A 19,761-nucleotide genomic window follows, 5' to 3' on the forward strand; every position below is an offset into this window, starting at 1 on the left:
AAACAAATTGTTGCAGCATGATGAAGCAACTAGAAGGCAAAGGCAGCAGCATGATGGGCAGCACTATGAGATCATGTGCATGGGCAGCACAATGATACATGAAGGCTGAGGCAACAGCATGATGGGCAGCACTATGAGATCATGTGCATGGGTAGCACAATGGTACATGAAGGCTAAGGGAGCAGCATGATGGGCAGCACTATGAGATCATGTCCATGTGCAACACAATGATACATGGAGCAGAGGCAGCAGCGTGATGATGATGCACATTAGTTTGAGCAGCATGATGATGGATAAGATCATGGACATGGGCAGCATAATGATAATCATGATTAGTGCAGCATGGTGCAGTATGCAGTGGTGCAGCTAGAGGACGAGATGCAGCACGATGATAGGTGAAGGAGTCACCTTGGAAAATTAGTTGAAGCAGATTGTCTTCAACTGATCTCATCGTTATACGAAATAATTTATGATAAGTCAAAGTGTTGATTTCTGTTGTAAATGTACTCTCTCTCTCTCTCTGTGATGAACTTTGAAGAACATAAAAGAAGAATTGATCTAGGGTTTCCCCACATCCTGGGGTTTGTCCCTGAGTAGCGCCACATCTTGTGTCTTCTTGTCTTGGCATGTCTTCTGCGATTTATATTTATGTTCTATATGCAGTTTACTTTATGATGTGATTGCTAATATGGAAAAGAAATTAAATAAATTGCTCTAACATAGAACATACCAAAACTTAACAAAAAACCAACAAAACCAAGGTGGGTATGACATAGCATGACATAAGTTGCAACTTTAACTAGGAATAAAATATTATAATTTTTGTTTTCCCACTTTCTACCCCACTTGCTTCCTTCTCTTATGGAATCTTAAACCCCATGTTCTTGTCCCTTGTCCTTCTTATTTGCAATCGATGATATACCTTATTATGATTACTTTCAATCTACGAGCTTATATATTAAATCAATCTACCCTCATCCATTCATCATATATATGCATTTTGTCAATCGAAGGGTCAAAATTGGAGCTTTTTGAAGCATATGAAAGATGTGAGCATTGTAATCTCCTTACAAAGATATGGCGTGTTTCTACGATAACAATTCTAGTGTGTTTTGTAGAGGATCGAAGGTCACAACAACTCATCGGGAAGGAAAAGAGGCGATCAAAAAAGGAGAAGAAAACATTGGAGGTAGTAATAGTGCTTAAGTGCAATCAAAGACAAAAGGCAAAAATGTGCATGCAACTCAAGAAAGTGCAACAAAGTTGGGGAAGTTCATGAAATACCTATGAAGGTAAGGGTTGGCAATTCCAGCTAAGCTGCGAGAAATGTGAAGAGTGATCGAGCATCAATGAAGGCAAGATCTAGAAATAATAACACAAATGTTGTTACAGCACAAGAGGGAATGACTTTAGGCATCAACGAACACTATAGTAGGCAACATTGGCATGGAACAGGATTGGGGGTGAGTGACGACGTTGCTTCTAAGGTACAAATGAAGATAGAAATCTTGGACATCAATAAGTTATTGAGAGAACGAGAAAATAGGAATGAAAAATAGAAGAAACATATATGGAGGAGGAAAGAAAGGTAGCGACGACACCAAGGATGTAATAGTGGAATAGGATTGGGGGTGAGTGACAACGATGCTTCTAAGGTACAAATGAAGATAGAAATCTTGGACATCAATAAGTAGCTATTGAGAGAACAAGGAGATAGGAATGAAAAATAGAAGAAACATATATGGAGGAGGAAAGAAAGGTAGCGACGACACCAAGGATGTACTAGTGAAGTCGGGATGCAAGAGTTTAGGAAAGATTACATTGGATAAATGATTTAGGAAGCAATCCCCTAGCTGCAGTCTAGAGGAAGAAAAAACCAATACCAATGTTTTTTAGAAGAGATGAGGAGCAAATAGCATGGTGACTCGTACGGTCTAGGAAGAAGTTATATTGAGTCGAGCCTACTAAATACAACAACCTAGAAGGAACCAACCATTGACGAGGTGATCGAAAATGAATGACACCAAAGGCAAACAAAGATAGGAAAAATGGAAGAAATGGAAAAGACTAATTCCATCATTACAGGGACAATTTTATAGGTTAGGTATGGATCCCCAAATCTCTTTTAAAAAATGTTATACCTAATCATTGATGCGAAACAAAGTTACAAGGATTGATTGTAAGAAATATGATGACAAGCAAGTATAAGCAAAGAAAAAAGAAATGGGAAGAAGCCGATACATTATGTGTAGTTGAAAATAAGGAGATAGTAGAAATAATAAGATAAATGTACCAATGTGTAATATCCCTTATCAGGAATATTCCTCAAGCACAAGCAAACTCCAACCAGAGATGGGCTGGGAGGGCATTTACCAGATATGTCGCCTCTGAAAAGAGGACGAGATCTGGAGGCTACCTGGCCCTTTCCAGACTCTGTCTAAGAGTATAGGAGAAAACACACAAGCGGTATAGTAGCCGGGAAGCTCAAAGAGATAAAAATAACAATGGTGCAACATATAACAATATAACCATAAGCAGATACTCAAGAAATGCAGAGAGAAATGCTAAGCCATTTTATTATACTGAGTAATAGAATGAGTACAGGAGGTGATCACAGAGATGGCACCTCGACTTTCACAAGGCAAGTGAAGAAATACACTCAGAATAGCAAAGGAATGGCCTCTCTCTGAACTACGTCCAAGCTGCTGGAGAACTGTCGTGCTGCTGCTGCTGGAAATCAAATGAGGATTTGGGGTTGTTCCCCTCCTCAAAAAATGCTGAAACTCTGGAATCAGATTCTACTCAAGAAACCCAGAAAAACCCAGAAAGCTTTTATAAAATGGCCAAACCCCGAAAATCGCCCCCTTGAGGACCCATGCAATCCCTAAAGGCTCTGCGTTGCCACTAAAATAAACCCACCACAACTCTGCCTAAAACTCAGCCAAAATCCTCCAATATGCAAGGGTTGATCCCGTGCTCAACCTCCTAGCACAAATCCCCCTGCAAAACCTCAATCCAACACTGCTCCCAGAAAGAACTGCGTCATCCCTCTCGACACTGCGCAATCATCCAAGATGCTCAATCCTCCTGCCAAAATGCTGATGAAACTACTACAAAAATACTGATGGAAATACCTTGCCCGAGCAGGCACTCAAAGTCCCTCGAGGGGGTGAGACCTCCGAACGGAGACACTCAATGCACTAAACAGTGCTGCAGACTAGCTAAACAGCCAGCGTGCTCTAAGTCGAAGTGACCAGCTCAAATGCACATAATCGAATGCCAAAATGAGGAGGCTCCTCTCTCCTTTATAGCGTTGGCCTCTCTCAATCCCAAGGCTCACCTCCTCCAACGTAGCTTTCCTCTTGCCATGTGTTTCTCACCATCTGCGCAGTCACTCCAAGTGTCTACGTGGGCCCCTCCTCTACGTGGTTCTTTGGCCCCCCTTGGCTCACCTTTTAAGTTACAACGTTGTGCTACTAGGGAGTGTCTTTATTCATGAAGTGAGTATGTCCCCCTCTCCTCACCCTTTTTATTTATAAATAGCTATATAAGGCAAAATTGAGCAAAATCGAATATTCCAATTAGCCATGGCTAATTAGGAATATTACACAATGTCCAAAAAAACAACCATTGAAGTAGGTCACTAGGACAAATAAGTCTAGCTACTTCAATTCTAATACAATAGCATATGCAGCTACTTAAATAAGGTAACAAGCAATTAACATAAGTATCATAGAGGTAGAAAATTAGCTATACTATGAAATTAAATGCTAAAACAAAATTTTAGAGGGAAATATAAGAAAATGACACGTACACTTACCGAAATGACTTATCCAAATGCAAGCAATGCAATGCAAAAGCCAATTAAAGGCATGTTATTAAAAAATAAGACCTATCCAAATGCAAGCAATGCAATGCAAGAGCCAAATAAAGGCATGTTATTAAAAAACTAAGACCCTATTTTCACATGCTAGAGACAAAGATGTGAGTAAAATACAATAACATCCATAAACATGATGCAAAAAGGAAAGTCAAAAGATTTAGAAAAATGATACATGTGCTTACCTATACACAAAAAATAATGATCTAAAAGTTGTTGAGGCATGCAAAAAATGTGAAACATAGTAATCTCATTGTCTAATCAACATACCTACTATGATAAATTTATTGCTTTGGCTTGAGTAGAGGCGGAAGGAAGACCATCTCCTTAGAAAGTACAAGAAATGAGTCGATGTAAGAGCGGAAAGGAAAAGATGTAACTACATCAGTAAAGCACCAGTTAAGTCAAGAAACAACCATGCCAACCTGCATCTAGAAACATAAACAAGTGGTCTCAATCCTACAGAAACACCCACAAATTTATCAAGTGGAAACGTAACTAATAAGATGGAAAATAGAGGCAAGAAAATGAAATGGATGACGCAAAGATGTATCTCAAGTTTACAATGATGGAAGAGTAGAGAAACAATTTTACCGACAACAATATTAGAACAATCACTGAACTGTCATATGTAAGTATTGAACTAACATGAGACATAAGAAGCCTAACTACCATAGGGATACAATAGTCACCAGATTGTCTTCAGTAGGCAACCCCTGATAGTCACCAGTGTGGCCGATATATTTTTCCATTTGATCTTTGCTCCCTGAGCCAGTCATATGTCCCCCCGCCCATCTGTCAAGAGCTTATGTCTGGAGGTGGGCAGTCCAATCCTAAAGGTATGTTTTTCATTATGCAATTAGGTGCTTATGCTTGTTTTTCCTTGGGCACTTTGGGCATGGATTATTGGGTGACTTGGAAGAAGGAAGGGTTTTGACTGTAGTTTTGTTCCCTCACCTTAAATGGGGGTTTAATCCTCAATCCTAGTCCCATGGGATCACCTCAATTGGCTTATAGCTTCAATAAAAGCACTACTTGGGAAACCTCGATTTTTGTAGTGCAGTTCTATTTTCCCATTTCACATTTTTCACTCCCCTTCGCACATTACAAGCCCTATTTCATCATCTTCCCTCTCTAGGTCCACATGAGCACTGGTACACCCCCTCCCCTTGTCCACATGTTTGGGTTGGGCCTGGAAATGTTGCCCTGAGGTTGATGCAACTAAAAAAAAAGGTTAAAAGCATATCATGGCCACAAAAAAAGAGGAGAATATCATAAAATGCAAAAGATGACCGGGACATTAAGATAGCACATGGACCAAAGCCAAACATGAGCTCTACCCCTTCATTATGGCCACCACCTTGGTTCCTAAGGCCCCATGAGTGCCCCCTCCGCATCATTAAGGAACCCATGGACGTCCCAACCAATGGTGGGTGATGAACTGCCCCACCATATGGGGATAATAAATGCTTATATCATTCACAGCATGCTCTCATCTCCTAGAGCCCCGAACAATGATACAAAGAAAAAACAAGAAAAGGCAAAAGGCATATGAAAAAGGGTGGAAAAGACAAATGTCGGGGTAACTCATGTATCCATAATTTTTCCCTCCTACATCTATACAAGTAAATATATGGACATCACTCATCATTACCACCCTTGACCCCATGGCATTGGGCCTTGAGACCCCTGTGTCCCTATCCACCTCATCATTATTCACATGACCACTATCACTTGAAAGATGTACCTCGGACCTGTCTTTCCCCTTCGGGATTGGGAACACCTAATAGGGTAGCCACTCCTACCTAGGGAGGTAACAATACTACATGCTCAAAGCCCAAAATTTGGAAGGGAAGCCCATTATGAAGTCTCATTTGTGCCCTTGATTGACAAGATTGGTTCACTTAGATGCACTAATGAATTATTGTACCTAAAGGTGAGGAAGTACATTGGATCTTTATGTAATTGGCAGGTGGTACCATCATGGGTTGGGTGTTGATTTCTGTAGCATTAGATGTGCTCTAGCCTCAAGATTTTGCAGAGAGGCTAAGACACATGCATTCTCCAATACCTAGAAGTCATTTGGGAAAATTCCACCTAGAGATGATTTAATTGAAATAATTAAAAATTTTAAATGGTTCCCTAAGTCTAAACTTTGGAAATCTTGTTAATTAAAGGGTATTAATCAAATCTGGTGTGAATCTTTTAGAACAAGACAAGGATCAACTCCCAGTTAATCTCAGCCTTTGATTATGTTTTAATCTTGATCGTTGGTGCTCCAACGAGAGATTATAAGAAGGAGCTTTATGGGCACTTGGAGAACATATCGAGTGACAAAGATCAAGAGATCGAATTTCTCAAGAGTAGCAGTGTTGAGTTGCCTGAGTAAGATCGAGTGATCTTCTTGCAGTGAGGGGCAGGGATAGTAGTCCAGAGGAGAGTTTTCCAGATCCGGAGAGTACAAGGCAGAGGAGGCATAGAGAGGTTCAGAGACGCAGCACAGTGCCACGCAGAGGCAACACAAAGATTCAGAGGGAGTTCGAAATTCAGCTAGGAGAGTTGAGATCTAGTGCCAAAAGTCGGGGTGTGAGACCAGAGGGTCAAATTTCCAGATAGCAGGAGATCAGAGGAGGAGGTGACACAAATCCCAGAGATTGTGACGCAAATCTGCGTAGGTTGAAGCAGAGGATGCACAGAGGCAGCATGGGGCTAGCCTTCCAAAGCCTGATCAGGGTCAGATCGCCAATAACACTGTGAGATTTTCCTCACCGACTATTTGCTAGTTTATTCGCTGTATCAGATTGCCAGTTTGGGCATCTAACGGTTTGTACTCATAAACTATTGCATAATAATAAAACCCTCAGCTGTTACACCGGTTTTCCCAAGTTGGGTTTTTCCGTGGACATTGTCCAAAAAGAACTGTGTAAATGTGTGTGTGTTTATTTCTCTCTAGCGCATTATTTAGTTTCCACGATATTTATTTTGTGTAGGCTGCAGTGTATGTATGTAGGAGAAATATCATCAATTTACTGCAGTAGGAATTGGGTCGCCAATTTTTCACATAGTATCAGAGCACAGATTGTAAGCCGAAGAGCTCAGTAGCAGAAGAGGAGAAGGAGGTTCAAATTTCTGCATAAGCAGCCATTCGTAACCCCAGATCAAATCTTACTAGAGGTGGAAGGGAGCAGCAATATTTTTCTTATAGAGTAGATCTTCAACTGGGACGCAGATTGTGCAGCAGTTTGCTAGTGCAAATAGAGTCGGGAGGAAGGAAGAGCACACGCTGAGGGAATTCCTTCCTCAGGGGAACTTTTAGCCAAGAAGTTCGAATTTTACTAGCAAAGCAGCAATGGTTGTGTGCAGGATTTCTCACTCCAGAAGGGAGTGAGAATAGCTGGGCAGCAGCTACGCAGAGGAGAAGAGGAAGCAGTTCGAGTTTTTTTCATGAGAGATAGCATCAAATGGGTTGAGAGATCAAGATCGATTAGACGGAGCCTCCAACTATGTGATCTGGAAGGGAAGGATTTCCTGCCTTCTAGATGAGCATGATCTCAAAACTTATGTCGATAGCGTGGTAGCTTTACCCGCAGATGCGGATCTGCTCAAGAAGTACAAGGAGGAGATGGCGAGAGCTAAGAGGTTTATTCTTGATGGGGTTCGAGATCATGTGGTATCTCACATAGCTGGCAAGGATACTGCTCGGCAGATGTGGGAAGCACTAGCTACATTATACGAATGACCTTCTGAGCATTGGAAGATGTACTTGGAGGAGACGCTAAGATGCACGAGGATGCAGAAAGGGGAGCGTGTAGACCCCTTCCTTACTAGGCTTTAGGATGTCTGGGACCAACTGGATTCAATAGGATCAATGGCCCAGCCTACAGAGTTTGTTCGATTAGTGTTGAACAACGTTTCTAAAGATTGGCAAGTTTTCGTCCAAAGTATCTGAGGCAGAGAAAAACTATCGGATTGGGAACATGTGTGAGCTGATCTGCAACAGGAGTAGATGAGGCATGATCTGGTGAAGGCCACCATCAGTAGCAGCAGTAGTGGGATGAAGCACGTGAAGGAAGAGGTGGACGTGGCCCTTGCATGAAAGGGGCAGCAGGAGGAACGCAAAAGATGTTGATTTGGGGTAGCATTGGATGTGCTCTAGCCATGAAAATTGGTGGAGAGGCTAAAGCACATGAGATCTCCAAGACCCGGAAATGGTTTGGGTAGATTCTACCCGGTTAAGGAGATATTAAAATAATTAATATTTTTAATGGAGTTCCTAAGTCTAAACTTAGGAAAAATAAAATATTAATGGGTATTAATATAAAACTAGGTTAGAAGGTTCTAAATGACATGGATCAAGCCAAATCTAATCTTAGCCATTGATTAGAGATGTAATCTCGGCCGTTGAAGGACCAATGGGAAAAGTATAAGAAGAGGCTTGAGGGTCAATTGAAGAACACACCAAAGTGATCAGTCATTCGATTTTCTAGAGCGGGTTTTGCTAAGAGAAATTGAATCAGTGATCAATTGCAGCAAGGGGCAATGAGTACGAGGCAGAGAGGCACAGATAGTGTCGAGAGACCAGCGCAGAAGCAGAGAGGCAGACATAGAGCCAAAGGGAGCCACGTAGAGGCTAACGAGGACTGCGCAGAGGCCAGAAGGGCCTACGTCATCCACGTAGAGGCTACAGGAGTGAATCAAAGGGCCAAAGAGGTTGCATATAGCCTCGGAGGGCTGACGCAAAGGGTTCCAGGCTGACGCAGAGGCTAGGAGGGTTGATGCAATGCTTTAGATTGTGCTGGAGAGGGTTTCGTAGGGCAGATTTTCAGAATATCTACTTCCGAAGAGAGGCATTACTGCCAAATTTTTATCTTTGTCGAGTGAGCCAGTTTGGCACCCAGTGTACTTAGAAAATCCGCTTAATAATAAAAACCCTCAGAAATGCTGCACCAGTTTTCCCAAGTTGGGTTTTTCCGAGGACAATTGTCCAAACATAACGATGTCCCTTGTGTGTTTGTCTGTTATTTCAATTGATGATCTATAGATGAGTTGAGACTGCATTTGTGTTTATTTTCAGTATTTATATGGTTAAATAACTTGTTAAGAAATAAACAAGTAGGTGAAATGAACCAGATAATGCAGGAATAATTTTTAACGTGTTAGACTTAGAAATTTCAACAGAAGAAAGAAGGACATTTTGAAGATCAAGTGCTTCAAGTGTGGTGAGCTGGGCCACTACAACACTTAATGTCCTCTAAAAAAGGACAAAGAGGAGAAGCAAGATCAGCAGGCTACATCCGCTGATATCGACAGGTTGTCCTCCAGATTGGAGGAAGAATTTGCCATGATCGTCGAGCTACCTCTAAGGGTGAGGTGGAGTGATCTGGAGTTGTAGCCCCAGAGAGCTACAAGATGGGCATGATTCTTGAGGAGGTCCACCTCATGAATCAGTACCTTGCTACAGGAGCCCAAGACATGCAGTAGCAGGATGGATCAATGGCAGTTGGTGCAGTCAGGTGCCAGAGTGAGATGCAGTGACTGAGCAGCGCAGAGCAGAGTTGGCAGTAGTGCAGTTGGATCCTGGTATCGAGGGACTCCTTCACTATAGGATAGTACAATGATCAGGGACGATCCAATGTAATATTTGGGACCCTGGTCAAGTTTGCAGCGACAGTGGGGATCCATTGTCAGAGAGGGCGCTTATTCAGGCACTGCTTGAGGACAAGAAATTTTTGGTGCATTGGAGGAGCTTGCCGGATGAGGATGCTACTTGGGAGGGCGAGCACATACTTGAGCATTCAACACTGAAGTTGCTTGGGGACAAGCAACATTTGGGAGGGGAGGACTGTCATGTCCCTTCCTAAATTAATTTGGAACAAGACTAATTATTGCATTTTGGGGCCAATTTTGGAGATAGTGGGGCCCATTCGATTTTATTAGGAGATTAGACTCAGGAGAAGTTATTTTGTTGTGGTTAAGTTCTACGTGGGGGCCACTCACACTAGGGAATACACACTCCCTACTTCAAATTGCTTGGAGAGGAAAAGTTGATGGTTAAGTGAGGGCCCACGATGGAGGGAAAAATTGGAGGGAAAAGTGCTCCACGAAATCTATATAAGGCAACTCTCCTCATTTCATCATCTTTGGCATATCGAATTTCTCTTTGGTTGCTCGAGTTGCTTAGCCAAGTCACTTGCTGTTTAGAAAGAGTTCTTCAAGTGAAAAGCTCACTCTTTCTTCGGGGGACTTCGAGTGCCACCCTAGAGAGGTTTATCTTCATTTTTCCGTAGGAGGATTTCATTGTAGTTTCCAGCAGTTGCATCCATCTCCAGATGGTGCGTATTTCTGGAGGATGCAGTGAAGGGAGGTCGAGTTTGTTTGTGGTATCTGGTGGAGGAGTTTTGGTCGGGAGAATTTCTGGAGAGGAGGCATAGGCGTTTTTCTGCCATTTTGGAGAGTTTTGGAGCTAGAGGAGAGTACTCCCATTCAGTGTGACTTTCACACTTCCTGGGCCAGTGCAAAGGAAACATTTTGTGCTCACATGGGAGGTGGAGACTCGACCATTGAGGCTGATCCTTTTCGGGAGAGATAAGGAAAACATTAGTGGAGGTGATTGCTACTTTTCCAGAGTGTTTGAGGAGGATTTTGCTGGTATATTGGCAGACAGTGTGCTTCAATAGTTTTGGAGGGCGTAGGGCCTTTGGGGGTCAATTTTGGAAGGTCAAAATCCGGTCAAACCATTTCTGGGTTTTTCTGAGTTTTTGACAAGGACCTCAGAAATAAATTTTTAGAAATTTCTGAGCACCAGTGGTGGGGTTTTCAGCCATATCTTTGTAGCAGACAGTGCAGATTTGTTGTGGTAGCGCAGAGCAGCAGTTGGACAGTTTCTAGGTTATCATTGCTTCACCTGGGCATTGCTCCACTTGCCAAAAAAGGCAAGCCCAGGTGTATTCCTTCCATATATTTGTACTCTTGCACCAGTTATAATAAAATGGCTCAACTGCTTCCATATTTCTGATTGTTCTAGGTGTTTACTAAATTGTTTAAAAAAAAATTGTGGTGTAAATTTGCTATTTGCTTGCATACATTGTTTTCCCTATTTTGCAACATTACATAGTTCTTGTTTTGTGTTTGTAGAAATTAAGTTGCTTTTCTTCTGTCCTTCATTCTTTTCCTGACTCACATCTTTTTTAGTTGGTACAATGATGCCTCTAAGTTGGTGACCACATGTGCATATCTTGCTTCAATAATAAGGCTATCACACACATTTTTTGCACATCTCGAAAGCATTCTAGATTGACAGTGCTTTTTCCTATGGAAGTAGATGTAACATATTTTTAGATCTTCTCCATTCCTTTTCTGCATTTTGTTTAATTCATTTTTGGATCTTGCTTTATAATAATCACATCTAGCTTGTTATGATCACCAAGCGGACTCTCATTTTTAATATGGCGTGGCTTGAAGAGGCCTTGTTTTGTATCTCAATAACTTAGGTAAGCATAGCTTTTCTTACCACACAACCTAGAAGGGCCCTAGGAGGGGAATCTATGGAACAACTACTAGACCAAGTGACAACAATGGGACAAAGACCCACTGTCACCTCAACCAATGTCCCCTACTCTTTATGGAATTTCACTAATGGGAGGAGTCTTGGTAGGAGGGAAATCACTCCGTCAATAACTAGGTATGAAGTGATTTCACAAAGCCCATTCAAGGAGAGACACAATAAAGGCTCAATGCTTCAAGGAAGCTAATTGGTTCTCCAAGAAAGACCTTTGGATGGAGATCAAGACTTAGGGCTTGAGATTTGCAATGATAATAGGTATGCCTAAGATCAAGATTCGGATGATGAGATAGGACCTCTCAAGAAGCTTTATAAGATAATTTGAGACTTCAAATAGGCTCTTCGCTCTTCTTGAGAGACCTAATGAGGGCTTACACTAGACCTAGGGTTTTGTAGGGATACTCATGGGAAGAAATTCCACCAAGGTATTCACTAGGTCAAGGTAAGAGAGAAGAAAGGGTCTCTTATGATTTATTCTATCTAATATCCTTATGGAAGCCACCTATCCAAGGAAAACAAGCTAGGTTCCCCTCTAGGGCACAAGAATTTATGTAGAATTAATTGTGAGAATTCCACCAAAATTTGAGATCATCAAGGCAAAATGCTAAGGAAGAGTTCTATCTTAACGAAATCTCAAAATTTCTTCTCCAAGATAATTCACTTAATGCCTTAGCTAGTTGTCCTAGAAAAGAGTAGTTGAATTTTTTAAGAGGAGAAAAGAGAGGTTGATCAAATTTCTCGGACCAGTGCCTAGTCCCTTGGGCTATGGAGTCTAAGATGATTCAAAATTGGCCAAAACCATCCTTAAGGAGGCTAAAGATTGATGCCCTAGCAACCAACCTTTAACATTTACCCACTCAAGATTTATGGATTTTCATGGAAGGAAAACACAATTTCATCCACTAGGAACATTCATCTATTGTCATGCAATGAGTAACATATGCAATTGCCAACCAAATAGCCTTTTACAATGATATTCAACAAATTAGGGCACAAGAGCATTAACTAGTTGCAACAATTCCATACATTAGTTGTTATTTCAAGAGGAATTTTCAACAAGAAGCACTTACAAGATGACAATAAGATATATCCAACCATAAACCATGAAGTAGCTCCAAAGAAGATCAAAATTCTAGCTCCAAATATCGAAATGCATCAAAGAATCTCCAATAGCATACCAAGAAAAAAGTGCGAATTTGTTTACAAGAGAAAGATTCCCACAAATGAGACTCATCTCTATTTATATGAGTCTCTCCTAATTCGATTTAGCCTAATGAGCCCCCAAAAATTATAAAATAGTGTGCTAACAACAAGTCTTGGTTACAAGCCAACCAAGTAGCTATCACAATTTATGAAAAAGCCATCCCGAAGTAAGCCAAATTGTTGACGTCATGATGTAGAAGGGTTGTTGGAGGGCCTCGTTGAGTCCTCTAAGTGCCATGATGAGAGATAGGGTTCCAATAAAGATGAGTAAGGGGATGGCCCCTAATTTTCCATGCAAGTCATCATATGGGTCCCCAAAGTGGGTTTGGGGCACATTTGTTGGTCTTGTTGACCACTACTGGTCAACTACCCATGCAGTACATCTCCTTTCTGTTGGCAGAGAAGGGTAGCTCCTAAGCGACATGTCCGTGCCAGCCTACAGTCATCGACAGCTTGATCTTTCCTGTTGTAAACCCAGTCTGCATGTTTGAATTGTAAATAATCTAAGCAGATCAGAGTCATGTATGTAAAGTTGCCTAGGTGGACCTAACTTTCTAATGACGATCTGCGTCCCGAGAGGTTTTTAGTCTCACCGATCCATGGATCGGCAAAGTTTTCCTTCAAACCCGACCCCAAAGCCGGGATGCATTTCGTTATTAGGACTTTAGGAGAATCCTAGCGTGTTAATCTGCTAGATTATAGTTGTGTCGCAGATCTGGGTGGTCTATGAGGGTCTATGTTAAAGTGGGTTCGTCCCCTTAAGATGTAAATTGTAAAAGTCATGATGTGATGTGTCTTGAGGGTTGAAAAATGTTTAAATCCCCTCATGAGTCCTAGGTCCTAGGGGATGTTTCCAACGGTTTGGTTCAAATGATCCATTTAGAAAATAAATAAAATATTAAAATAAAATTAAAAAAAAAAAATAAAATTCATAAAACAAAGCAAAAACCCTAAATAATAAAATAATAATATTTTTTGTGAACACATGCAAAATATCTTTTTTAAATAAAATCGACGGATGAGATCAAGAGATGTCTTGATCCTCATCAACGGTCGAGATCAGTTCTACATGGATCACCCAAAACTAGCCGTTGGGATCATTTCCTTTTTATAGGGTCTTAGGGGGTCATTTTACAGGTTTATCTGATCTGTGAGTCTGTACTGAGAAAGCTCTCTTGTAATCTGATTTTCTGATTAATAAAAAGACTTTGGGGTTCAAAGCTGGCTGGTGTTACTCTCTGGAATTGCTGTGAGGTTTTCATTTTTCTGCATATTTCAGTTTTCAGCAGTTAATAATAGCTGGTTGTCAGAGCATTGTGGGTACAGGTATCTTGCTCATGTGCTAGGGTTTGAATGTTGTAGGGTTTCTGAAATAATGGCAGGTATCTCCATTATTTCTTGAAATCTAGCAGTGTTTCTTGCCCTCTTTACTGATGTTTGCTTGAGGTCTGCAGGAGATTTTTAGGTGAAGGGTATTTGTGGGCGTTTGGGGAAGTTCTGGGCTGAACCAGCCGACTCCCGCAGGCTTTTCTGTGCAGAGCCCAGCTAATTGTGCCCTGGGTTAATTATTTGAATTTCATTTTCGGTTTTACATGAGAAAAGTTTCTTTCTGTTCACAGTAAAGGTCAAATTTCTGATATAGTGAAAGCATTACTGCAATTATTTTTTAAATCAGGCTGTCCAGAGCTATAATTGTTTGTGATTTTGGGCAAATTTGAAGGGTTTATTGCAAAAATTCTGTGTATCTGCCAAATTTCTTTTGTTTCTGCAGGATATCTGTCATCAGGGTTACAGCCTTTTTCTGATTTTGGCATTCAACAAATTTGTAAATTGGTGAACTGGCTTACATCCACCGCTACACCAACGTGAGAAGTAAACGTGAATGAGGGCGCTTTCTTATGGCTAAATCATCCCTGGTATGTCAAAAACCCTGCTGTCTTCATTAACCTGCAAGCACATCACTAAAAAAAAAAAAAAAAACAAAGAAAAAGGAACGACAGAGAATTTTTTTTTGAAATACAATGGAAGCGTGACTGCATATATAACTTAGGTTGTCGATTTGGATATTTTGTGATTTGATTTCTGGCAAACGTATTGAGCAATAAACCAGGCAAGCCATCCTCAGATGAGTTTCGAACGATTTTCTTTTACGCATTTAAATCTTATGCATTTTCAGGCTTTTTAGGGGTTACGACCCAAGTGTTTCCGTTTCATTTTTCGGGTTGTTATCTGAATGCCATCGAAATCCTGTCCAAAAGCAAACAGCGGCTTCAGGGCAAAATCTATCGATTTATGAAAGATATCGAAATCATCATGTATGCACAGTAACAGCCAAATCGATTTCTCTGACTTTGATTTGTTTTGTATCTCGTATCTGAGCCAAGTGCGTTTTTTTTAAAGCGTCCTGGAGGGTCCTGCGTGTGCCATCTTTTCTTTGCCTGCGGTTTTAGTCAATGTATCAGTGGACGCAGCGTTTTCTGAACTCCACCTTCCGCATCGACCTTTACTAAATCATCCAAACCTGATCTGGTTATGCTGGTGACGTCTGTGAAAAACCTTGATCTTGCTTCCTGATTCACGTGCTGAGTTTCACGCCTTAGCTTCTTTTGGCTGCAGTCGTTTTCATTACTTCTCTCGGGCTGTTTGTTATGCGTGTTAGGGAGGCGTGGAGTTAGGGCTCGGTCTTCATACGATTTCGCTGCCCATTACGTGTTCCCTTTTTTTTGCTGCGTTCCCTTTTCATTTTCGTTCCCACATGAATAGATTTTGAATAAATTCGATGTGTTTTCTTTTGATAGCTTAGGCATAGGTCTGTAATTTTTTGTTTTACATTGTTTAGGTTAGGTGTAGAGTTTGGGTTCATTTTTTATGATAAAAATCTAAAAAAAAAAAAAAAAAAAGGATTTGTTTAGATTTTAGTTTCTTTAGTTTTAGTTTAGGTTTATTAGAACTTAGTTTATTTAAATTTTCATATAGTTTTAAATTTATTTTTTTTAGTTTGTAGTGCTGTAGTTTATTTGGTTAATGTTTTAGTTTGTTCCTTTTTAAAGGTTTTAGATTTTAAAATTTTCAAATAAAAAAAAAAAAAAAAAAAAAAATCAAGATCAAAAAATGTTATGTTTTAATTAGTTTTTTTTTAGGGTTAATTTTAAACTTTTTATTTTAGATTAATTTTAGTTTAAATTTCTTAGATTTTAATTTAGGTTTTAGATTTTATTTTTTATTTAAAAAAAAAAAAAAAAAAAAAAAATTGGAAAATTTCATTTTGCCAGTTTCAGTCTTTTTATTCATGCTGTATCTTTCATGCTGAGATCTGAACACAAAAATAGATATCTGGATTCACTGATTTTTAAAGCAATTTATTTCTCTTAGTTTGCTGGATATCGTTATTTGATGAACATTGTGTCTTACTGGATATTTAAAGCATTGTTCTCTTTATTTGATGTTAAGTGATTGCTGCCTGTGGTTCATATTCTTATATCGTCCAGTTAGTAATCATTTAAGCACCAAATCTCTTCAGGCACTGATCTATCAAATTAATAAAATCATCGTAGTGCGTCTCGTCTCCCAGCCCAACTGTTTGGCAGTTGGCCTTCATCTTTCCTCAGGGTCTACCCCCCTTAGCCGTGGGAGACAGGCTTAAACGGAGAGACGGGGGATCAGAGTGACAGCCCCCGGTCTGAGCGTTGTCGTGTCAGTTTGCGCGACAACATTTTTTGGCGCCGCTGCCGGGGAATAGAGTTTTTCTATCCTTGGTCCTTGTTTCTCAAGCTTTTCCGTGCTTAGCTTCTTGTTCAAGTGGCGACTCCACTTCCTATATTATCTGCAAGAGTGTACACTAGAAGACATCCGAGCAGTCTGTGCAATCCTACTCCTGATCCTGAAAAGGTTTATAGGGTGCGATCACACAAACTCGCTTCTCGTACACTTCTTGGAAATCTTGGACAAGAAGCCCTCTCCGATATTCATTTGCTCTTTAAAGGTCAAGTTAAGCGCAACACCATGAGTCTGTTTGCCCCTTGTGATTTTTCTAACATTCCTGGAGCCCCCAATGATATTCCATCTGTTGGGATAGACAAATTGCCTAGCTTTCATGGAGATAATGCCATTACTGTTAATTCCCATTTGCGTGATTTCAACATATGGATGGCTAAGTATGCTAGATCTCCTGATTTTGATCATGAAGATGTCAGGATGACCCTTTTTGTCTTGACTCTAGGAGGTGATGCTCATGACTGGTATACAGAAAAACCTCCTAACTCTTTTAACTCTCTACACTCACTCATTAATGCATTTAGAGAAAAATTTGGAGATAAGAGAGAGGGAAGACATCTTGTAAGAGCTCTTACTCTGATGAAAAAGAGAGAAGACGAAACTGTTGAAGAATTTAACAGAAGGTTTAATGGTATTATTAGAGAATTACCTCAAGACTATAAACCTTCAGATAAAACTCTCCAAGATTTTTATATTGACGCCTTTGGTCCCGAACCATCTTACGAGTTAAGGCGTGCTAAACTTACTGATTATCGAGATTGCCAAGCCTTAGCTGTAGAACTTGAAAAGGACAAGGCAGCTTCTGGGAAGTCTGAAATCCCAGGTTTTGATAGGGCTGCTACAAAACTAAAGGAACCTAAGGGAAAAGCAGTCCAAGAGCCTGAAAATGAACTTGTTCTCAAATTGCTTCAGAAAATTGAAACCATGGAAATCAATCATAATAAGGAGATAAACACTTTGCAGAATAGGTTAATTCAAATGGAAAGAGCGCAACCGCAAAATTTTCAGCCTTGAAATAATAATAACAGAAATAGTAACTGGCAAAGAAAGGGTCAAACTAGTGAGCAGAGGCCCCCTAATCCGCTTACCAATCTGGTGGATGATGCTCCTCCCTACTGTCGTGCTTGTGCTGATTTTCACGAAGAATCCTCTTGTCCCATTATCAAAAGACTTTTCGATAATGGAATGTTTGGGACAGGTGAGCAAATAAACGTGGTAGGGAGCAAGTTTCCTTTGCCCATGAATGATTGGATAGAGGTTAAGGAAAGGAGCTATGATGTCGTGAATCCTCAATCCGCTTTTAGTATAAATAACCTTGAAGACGAAGATGACATTTTGGCTAGGTTATATGGTGAGAAACCTTCTCCTGAGAAAATTCTGGAAATTGCTAGAGATAAGGGTTTGACATACCAGAGAAGGGATAAGGATCAGAGCGGGAATCAAATTCCTCCTCGAACTTTAAACCCTGGTATAAATTCGGGAATAGATGTCGATTTGGGGAGTTGGTTTAATAATGCTAAAATCTGGGTTCCCGTGTCCGAGATCGCTAAGATCCCTTCCCAAAGAGACAAATTACTAAAAGCAATTCAGGGTCCTCAAGTCAACGCTTCTCAACAGAAGATTCGTGAGGTTGACTATCATGATGCTCCTATTTATCTGCAAAGCGTAGATGCTGATAACAAGGATCATCAACCCTTCTTTATCACCTTGTTAGTCAATGGGTATAAATTGAATAACTGCATGTTGGATTCAGGTGCATCTGCTTGTGTTATGACTAAAAGGGTTATGGAACAGCTTAACTTAAGAGTTTCCAGACCCTACTATAATATATGTGCCATGGATTCTAAGAAAATCGAAGTTCATGGTTTAATCAAGGATTTGCAAGTCCATCTTTCGGTTTACCCAGACATCATGGTTGTTATGGATATTGTTGTCGTTGATGTACCTGATGCTTGGGGTATGCTGTTATCCAGAAAGTGGGCCTCTGATCTAGGGGGAAGCATTCAGATGAATTGGTCATATGCTATGATTCCTTCTCCCAGCGGTGACGGTTTCGTTAGACTAAATAGAGAGCCTGAGAGGAAATTTCATGTTGAAAATCCTAAAAAGCCTCATAACGAAATAATTAGAGAGCAATCTGACATCGGGAACTATGCTATCCTGTCTAACTTCATAGCTCCTCCCGACGAAAAGGTCAAAAGTCTTAAAGATGAAGTCTGGTATATGTATTTCGATGGTGCGTTCTCTAGTCATGGTAAGGGTGCTGGGATTGTGCTTAAGTCTCCCCTTGGTCACGTATTCAAGTTTGCCTATCGTCTAGAATTTGAAGCAACCAACAATGTCGCTGAGTATGAAGCCATATTGTTGGGCCTTGAATTGGCCAAAGCTTTGAAGATTAAATTGCTTAACATAAAGGGGGATTCCGATCTGGTTATCATGCAGCTTAAGAACAAATTCACATGTAGAAATCAGAGATTAAGAAACTATCGAAATGCTGTGTGGGATACTATGGAGCACTTCGATGCCCTTAACCTTGAAGCAATTCCTAGAGAGCTAAATAGTTCGGCAGATGAACTTGCCGTAGCTGCTAGCACTTTCCAGTTGTCTGATGAGTTAATCAACGATAAAATTAAAATGGAGATAATATTCAGACCATCTGTCCCAGACAACTCAGAGCATTGGCAAGTTTTTAATGATGAAAAGCAAGTCGTTCGTTTTCTCAATAGTTTAGACGAGTTTGAGGATTTCCGGTTAGTTTCTGGCGAGGATGGGTCTTTAGATCAAGGACATATCATAAATCCCACTCCCAGAAATGTAGTTGCCTTAGAGCAATATTTTGATCGGCATGATGCCACGAAGCTGAGAGAAGAAGACAAGTTGGACCCAGGCGAGTACCTTGAAGTTAACATTGGTACTTTTGAAAATCCGAAAATGGTTAAAATCGGTAAAGGTACTAGTCTGGAGGAAAGGAAAAAGTTAATGGGTTTACTTCGTGAATATCGAGATGTTTTGGCTTTTTCCTATGATGAGTTGAAGGGCTACAGGGAAGATATTATGGAGCATACTATTCCCTTAAAGGACGAAAATGCTAAACCTTTTCGGCAGAAACTTAGGCAGATTAATCCTAAGTTAGCCCCCCTGGTCCAAAAAGAGCTTGCGAAGATGCTTGCAGCAGGAATCATCGCTCAAACTAGGCATTCGACATGGTGTTCGAATTTGGTGATTGTCAGGAAGAAGAATGGTACAATAAGACTTTGTGTCGATTTTAGAAACCTTAATCTAGCGTGCAAGAAGGATAATTACCCTTTGCCAAAAATGGAAACTTTGTTGCAAAGAGTAACTG

Source organism: Pinus tabuliformis, chromosome 6, assembly GCF_031772625.1.
Source record: "Pinus tabuliformis cultivar Carrire ecotype Pingquan chromosome 6, CPIR1, whole genome shotgun sequence".
NCBI lineage: Eukaryota > Viridiplantae > Streptophyta > Pinopsida > Pinales > Pinaceae > Pinus > Pinus tabuliformis.